The following is an 8,593-nucleotide window of genomic DNA, read 5'->3' as shown; positions in this document are numbered from 1 at the left end:
TTCATAATTATGAAAAAGAGCAAAGGGATGACAAGGTAATGAAGGGATGAAAGTAATGCTTAGCAGAATGGTCTGTTATACTGTACTCCAGATGTTACCTATTTGGTACTAGGGACTATCTGCCACAGCCTACTGTAGATCCTCCATAGTCAAAATATCAGATGAGCATATTAACTCCTATACAAACTGCATGTCATTTACAAATGGGTAAAGCGGAGGTAACTTTTTTGCTATTTCCCAATTTGTGTCTAGCAGCAGGCAAACAATTCTGAGGTGCACTCACAGTCACTGGGTAAAGGAATGAACGGAGGATAAAATTAATGGTGGCACATTGTTGAGATTGTTTCACTTTGTCCTTTGTTAATAAATGAGGACCCAAATCTTTAAAAGGAATACTGTCATGGGAAAACCTGTTTTTTAAAAAAAAAAAAAAGAAATGCATCAGTTAATAGAAATTCTCCAGAAAAATCCAGCATTGAATTCTGTTTATCAGATTTTTTTATATTTAATTTGAAATTTCACATGGGGCTAGCCATATTCTTAATTTCCCAGGGTGCCACAGCCATGTGACCTGTGCTCTGATAAAATTCAGTCACACTTTACTGCTGTGCTGCAAGTTGGAGTGATACCCCACCCCCCTCCCAGCAGAACAATGGGAAGGGAGCAAGATAGCAGCTCCCAGTAGGTATCAGAATAGCACTCAATAGTAAGAAATCCAAGTCCAGCTTAATGGGGAGTCTGCTCAGTTTGCCCCTCTCCCCCACCCCACCCCACCTGCTCTCTTCCCTCTTTGCTCTCTCCCCCTTCCCATCTCTGCTGTAATCTGAGCTGAGAGCTGTTCTGTGCCTACACACTGCTGCTTGGAAGCGAAGTCAGACCAAGCTAAAATGGCAGCTGCTATCTTAAACAAACAGAAGGAGCTTCTATGGCTGTTTAATCAGGTATGGTAAAGCATTCTGCAGAATAAGTATAACCTTCTAGCTTGCACTATTGTGACTAATGTACTGGCAATAAAATGCATAAAATGCCTTTCCTTCTCCGTTAAAGGGGAAGGAAAGGCTAAGTCACTTGGGGGTGCCAAAATGTTAGGCACCCCCAAGTGACTTAGATCGCTTACCTTGTACCCTGGGCTGGTGCCCCTGTTAGGAGAAAAAAGCACCAGCCCAGGGTACCTGCAGGAAGCGCTTCCTCCTTCCTTTTTCTTCTGCCGGCGAAAACCGTCGGCCGGCGCATGCGCAGTAGAGTGAAAAGCCGACTTTCTTGTTTAAGTTCGGCTTTTCATTCTACTGCGCACGCAAGCGAAAAGGACGGAGGAAGCGATCGCTGCTACCCCGGGCTGGTGCTGTTCTCTCCGTACAGGGGCACCAGCCCGGGGTAAAAGGTAAGCGATCTAAGTCACTTGGGGGTGCCTAGCATTTTGGCACCCCCAAGTGACTTAGCCTTTCCTTCTCGTTTAAGGAGCCTTTTAGATTTTGGCAAATTATGGTATTATGGTATTCAGCTGCTGGCCACTGCTGACATGTGAAACAATGTTGTAATTGGTATCTACAGCATCTATACTGAGTAATATTAAGCCCAGTATTGTGAATACCCCCTAAAAATGATTATTATTGTTTTGTCTCCAGTCCATCTAGGTAGCCCTGTAGCTTAACAGCTATACACTACTCCCCCAACCTAACATATTTTCCCAGTTGTAACAACTCATGATGCCAGGAGCTATCTAATAATAGCTATTTTTTTTGGCCTGTTTAAAATTGTGCAGTAAGTCGAGGGTGCATTTGTCGATCAGTCATTTCCCTGATTTTTTACAGAATAAATCAGCAACAACACAACTTTGTTTGGAGCAAAAACCTTTTGCATAACACTTATGTAATGAACATTCTCTTCTAATAATCCTATATACAAGTGCTTTGAAAATGCAATTATTTTCTTGCTGGGGTTTTAAGATGTGTGGATTGCATATATCCACATACACAACGTCGTCTTAGTTCATTTTTATGTAATGTGTAATTGAAGCTGTTCCTTTATATTCCTTGTTTGTTTAATTTCTAAAACAAGTAAGAATTTGTACATATTGCTAAGTACAAAACATAGTACAGGTATAGGACCCATTATCCAGAATGCTCGGGACCAAGGGTATTCCGGATTAAGGGGTCTTTCCGTAATTTGGATCTCAATACCTTAAGTATAATAAAAAATCAATAAAACATTAATTAAACCCAATAGGATTGTTTTGCATCCAATAAGGATTAATTATATCTTAGTTGGAATCAATTACAAGGTTCTGTTTTATTTCTACATAGAAAAAGGAAATCAGTTTTAAAATTCTGAATTATTTGATTAAAATGGAGTCTATGGGAGACGGGCATTCCGTAATTCGGAGCTTTCTGGATAACGGGTCTCCGGATAAGGGGTCCGATACCTGTATTATATGTTACATGATTAATTATAAGTAGCCCTTTGAGGCTAATGCCACACAGGGATGATTTCCTCCTGCAGAATAACAAAGGCCAAGAATCAGTCCCTATGCTGGCATTTTTTTTGCCTGCACCTGAACCACTACTGTGCCCGGATGAAGACACACATAGCGTATATCTGCTCGGAAATGCAAACTCTCACATTTCACTGCCGATATCTGCCCTGTGTGCCTGATTGTTGGCCTGTGTTTTCCCACAGAACTAGGACTGCAATATTAAGTTAAGAACCACAAACAAATATTGCATACAAAGCCCTTAGTGTAATCATATTGGGGGTCATTTACAGTATGACCCGCAAGTGCAGTTGCACAATTTTAGGTGCAGCCGTGGCGTAAAAAATGTCAGTCTTTAAAGGTAATTGCATCTAAAACACTTCCACATAGTTGTGCGCACTACCACAACTTTCATCCCACCTCCTCCTGCAAATTGTGCAAAGTGTGCCTATTGGCGTAGGGAACCCTGGAGCTACTTGTACACTTGATGGTGGGGGTAGCTCTAGAATTCCACCTATAATAATCCGTCTTCCAGCTTACATTTAGATTTGATCACTAACTGGGGTGTCTTAGAGCATTGGGGTAGGCAAAAGAGGCACATGCACAAGTGGTTACTAGGCATGTTCTACTTCTGTCTGCTACACCTAGGGGCCCATTCATTAAAGGGCAAGGAAAGGCAAAGTCACTTGGGGGTGCAAAAATTTTAGGCACCCCCAAGTGAATTTAATCGCTTAGCTTGTACCCGGGGCACCTGAAGTGCAGCGCTTTCTCCTTCCGCCTTCGTTTTCTAAGGACTAAACGATGCGCACATGCGCAGTAGAGTGAAAAGCTGACTTCTCTGTTAAAGTTCACTATTCACTATACTGCGCATGCGCGCGCACCCGAACCAGGAAGTAGGAAGCACTGCAGCTACCCCAGGCTGGTGCTGTTCTCTCCCAACAGGGGCACCAGCCCGGGGTACAAGGTAAGTGATTCAAGTCACTTGGGGTGCCTAACATTTTGGCACCCCCAAGTGACTTTGCCTTTCCTTCTCCTTTAAAGCACGATTTTTTTTATTAAAAAACTTATTTTTTCTAATTTATGGAACTTTTTGTAATGCCCACAATAATATCTTTAAAATTACGCAACTTTTTTTATAGTTTGCATTAAATTCCACAAAAAAGTCGTATTTTCCGTGAAGACTATGACCATTTCTGAATCCATTCAAGCTTCGGTATCGTGACTATCTTTCGGCCAGGTTGGATCTGCAGAGTGCCATTGAATCCCATGGGAGGCTTCCAAAATCATGCATTAAAGTTTCAATTGAAGTTTCATTGAAGTTTCAAAGCCAGAAAGGTTTTCGCGAAAATTTTGTGCCTTTTGGATCGCAACCACAATATTTTCGTATGACCAAGAAAATAATTTTTGCTCAATTTTCACACATCAGAAATTATTGTGGTAAGTTCGTGCTTTCACGAATAGGCCCCTTAGTTCTAGCCCTGGGTGAGTGAAATGAGGATATTTGTGCTGGTATTTTTCAGAATGCTACCCTCACCCCCCCCCCCCCCCATATGGTGAAGGGTGTGGGGTAGTAACATCAGAACCTTGCTTGACTTGGCCTGACACTGCCAAGGAAAAGCTTGTAATGATGACAATTACCAGATGCCTTGCACCCAACAGCTGTGAGCTGAGTGAACCATCATTAAGGGGCATGATAAAGCACAAAATAATGCCTTGCACTTTCATCTAGGGAACTGATAACTGATCACTCATATCGGTTAATTATTTTTTTAACCCTTAGTGCTTTACAGAGACAAATTATTCATAAAATATATCCTAACTATGAATAACATTTGTCATCTGTCATCAGGCCACCCTGCCTCACACCTTGGGCTACTAGCACTACATTAGTGGATAATTTACTCTGTCTTCTTTTCAGCCCATAGACCAGGGATCCTTAACATTTTTTACTTGTGAGCCACAGAAGCATTTGGGATGCCAAATAAGTATTGTGATTGGCTGTTTGGTATCCCCATGTTGACTGCTAGCCTACAAAAGGCTCTGCTTGGAGTTAAACTGTGTCTCTAAAAGGGCAAAAAATGGGCACCTACTTTGAGGCCACTGGAAGCGACATGTTGCTCACAGGCTACTGGTTGGGGATCACTGCTAGACCATCCATAGGTACGGCAGCTAGACATTGGGGCTAAAGGGCAAAATAATATAATTTTATGTTTTATAGTACCATACCCCTACCATCATTTTATTATTTCAGATTCTTCATGTGCCTTGCTGCATTTTAGAAAACTGAATTTAATTTCCTACCTTCCTAGGTATGCTGGTGATCTGTATTCCTGGGGTTTCTCATGTGTTGGTGTAGGCCTGCTCTCAAAAAATCCTGCAGCACTGAAAGGGTTAAACATTTAGCATTGCTTATATACACCCTTCTATAAACTCTTATATATGAAACTTTATTCTGGGAGAAGTGAAATGCCATACATCTGTGGCAGTACAATGCATAGTAATTTCTTGCTTAACAACTGAACTGTTTTTATCAAGATATTCCCTTGTCTCATTATGGTTAATGAGATAAATATGATATTTACTCTGATGGCTTCAAGTTATTCCCAGTAGTCATTCTCCAGTCATAGCTACGCTATAAAGCCCCCTGCATTGTTCTAACCCTTGATGCTGTGGACAGTATACCGACACAAACCCATCAACACTGAGAACAATTGTGGATCTCATCTTACATAGCAGATAATGATCTCCTGTATATTTTGCATTTGGGAGACAGAACCAGATAAATTAGATTATAACATGGTGTTGTGAACCAAAGAATGGCTATGAACTAGGGATCGATACAATCAAGAACCATGTATGGAATGTATTAATGTTTGTGCTTTTCAACAGGGGTAAGTATTTACCCATTTATTGGTCCTAATTTAAAACAGGTTACTTAATACAGTTTATAATGTGAACAATGCAAATGCAGTAGTTGTTAATAGTGAATGACTGTGTGACACTAAACTGCACTAACATTAAGGGGCACATTTACAAAACAATTTTTAGAAAATTGATTGGAAAATTGATTGTTTTTTTTTTTTTTACTTCTAGATATTTTCGAAGATTTACTAAAAGGTTTTAACCCGTATAGGTATGAAACCTGTTATCCAGAATGCTCGGGACCTGGGGTTTTCTGGATAAGGGATCTTTCTGTAATTTGGATCTCCATAACTTGAGTTTATTAAAAATAATTTAAATATTAAATAAACCCAATAGGGCTGTTCTGCCCCCAATAAGGGGTAATTATATCTTAGTTGGGATCAAGTACAGGTACTGTTTTATTATTACAGAGAAAAGGGAATCATTTAACCATGAAATAAACCCAATAGGGCTGTTCTGCCCCCAATAAGGGGTAATTATATCTTAGTTGGGATCAAGTACAGGTACTGTTTTATTATTACAGAGAAAAGGGAATCATTTAACCATTAAATAAACCCAATAGGACTGTTCTGCCCCAATAAGGGGTAATTATATCTTAGTTGGGATCAAGTACAGGAACTGTTTTATTATTACAGAGAAAAGGGAATCATTTAACCATTAAATAAACCCAATAGGGCTGTTCTGCCCCAATAAGGGGTAATTATATCTTAGTTGGGATCAAGTACAGGTACTGTTTTATTATTACAGAGAAAAGGGAATCATTTAACCATTAAATAAACCCAATAGGGCTGTTCTGCCCCAATAAGGGGTAATTATATCTTAGTTGAGATTAATTACAAAGTACTGTTTTATAATTACAGAGAAAAAGGAAATCATTTTTTAAAATTATATTTATTTGCTTATAATGGAGTCTATGGGAGATGGCCTTTCCCTAATTCAGAACTTTCTGGATAATGGGTTTCCGGATAAGGGATCCCATACCTGTACTTGATTTTTCTGATAATGAGTTTTTTTTGTTTTTTTTTTAATTCCCCCCCCCCAAATTTTTTTTGGAAAATAACTCCCATAATTCATTAATTAATGTTTAATTAACTAGTTAACTTTTTTGGTCAAACAAAATTTGGCATGTTTGATCTGTCCAGTACCATTGAGTCCTATGAAGGCTTAGAATTGTAGAGGAATAGAATAGTCAGTGACAGCCTGCCCTTGGCACATTTTCATTGTTTCTGTTTCACCCAGTTTAAGGGGGAAGGTAATCCCCTCATTGTTTTCTATTGCACCCAGTTTCAAGTGCAGCACCAGTGCACCTAAAATGGCTGCTGGAGCAATTCCTGTTTGGGAAAAAAAAATAAAGAGAATTCATGGAAACGAATGGCCATTTAAACTCACATTTTTCAAGATTTAGCAATACTTTTGGCTAGAAAAATTCAGAATTTTCTCATATAAACTTGAAATTTTCATATGAACGATTCAAGCATTATCGTGACATTTTATAAATACAATAATGATCGAGTTTATTTCGAATATATACCATGTCGTGTTTTATGTAAAGACAGGCAATATCTGCAACCTTTCACAACAGACAATATCATGTTCATCACAGTCAACATTTTGTCTAAGTAAATCCTTCCTAGTCCAGTTGATATGCTGTAGAAGGAGACACAATGCACATATGAAACTGTCTCCAGTCTGCCTGAGAAGAGGAACATTTCTTCCTTTTACTTAAAGAGCAACTCCCGGCATTTTACTAAGAACATTAATATCATTAGGCTTGTGTTTAATCACTTACTAAAAGTACATACAACCATGTGACCCTGTCAGAAATGGGTTAACAGTAATAAACACATTTAATTTTAAAAACAAGCCTCTTATTTTACTGGAATCTCACTAATTACCTGCTTTTAAAATGTTTGTACTTAACTTCCCTCCAAGTTGGGGCAGCAAGGGGTCAGATTCACTACACATGCTCGGTGCTGCTTCTAGTTACTGAGCTTAGGGACTGTTATGCAGAAAGCTCCTAATTACTGGAAGACCATCCCCATAAACTCAATTTTTAAGAAAATAAAGTAATTTGTATAAATTATTTTCTTTGTAGGAATAAAACAGTATCTTCTACTTAATCCCAACTAAGATATAATTACCCCTTATTGGGGGCAGAACAGCCCTATTGGGTTTATTTAATGGTTAAATGATTCCTTTTTCTCTGTAATAATAAAACAGTACCTGTACTTGATCCCAACTAAGATATAATTACCCCTTATTGGGGGCAGAACAGCCCCGTTGGGTTTATTTAATGGTTAAATGATTCCCTTTTCTCTGTAATAATAAAACAGTACCTGTACTTGATCCAAACTAAGATATAATTACCCCTTATTGGGGGCAGAACAGCCCTGTTGGGTTTATTTAATGGTTAAATGATTCCCTTTTCTCTGTAATAATAAAACAGTACATGTACTTGATCCCAACTAAGATATAATTACCCCTTATTGGGGGCAGAACAGCCCTATTGGGTTTATTTAATGGTTAAATGATTCCCTTTTCTCTTTAATAATAAAACAGTACCTGTACTTGATCCCAACTAAGATATAATTACCCCTTATTGGGGGCAGAACAGCCCTATTGGGTTTATTTCATGGTTAAATGATTCCCTTTTCTCTGTAATAATAAAACAGAACATTTTACTTGATCCCAACTAAGATATAATTACCCCTTATTGGGGGCAGAACAGCCCTGTTGGGTTTATTTAATGGTTAAATGATTCCCTTTTCTCTGTAATAATAAAACAGTACCTGTACTTGATCCCAACTAAGATATAATTACCCCTTATTGGGGGCAGAACAGCCCTATTGGGTTAATTTAATGGTTAAATGATTCCCTTTTCTCTGTAATAATAAAACAGTACATGTACTTGATCCCAACTAAGCTATAATTACCCCTTATTGGGGGCAGAACAGCCCTATTGGGTTTATTTAATGGTTAAATGATTCCTTTTTCTCTGTAATAATAAAACAGTACCTGTACTTGATCCCAACTAAGATATAATTACCCCTTATTGGGGGCAGAACAGCCCCGTTGGGTTTATTTAATGGTTAAATGATTCCCTTTTCTCTGTAATAATAAAACAGTACCTGTACTTGATCCAAACTAAGATATAATTACCCCTTATTGGGGGCAGAACAGCCCTGTTGGGTTTATTTAATG

Source organism: Xenopus tropicalis, chromosome 8, assembly GCF_000004195.4.
Source record: "Xenopus tropicalis strain Nigerian chromosome 8, UCB_Xtro_10.0, whole genome shotgun sequence".
NCBI classification, from domain to species: Eukaryota; Metazoa; Chordata; class Amphibia; order Anura; family Pipidae; genus Xenopus; species Xenopus tropicalis.
This window is presented reverse-complemented; position numbering follows the sequence as displayed.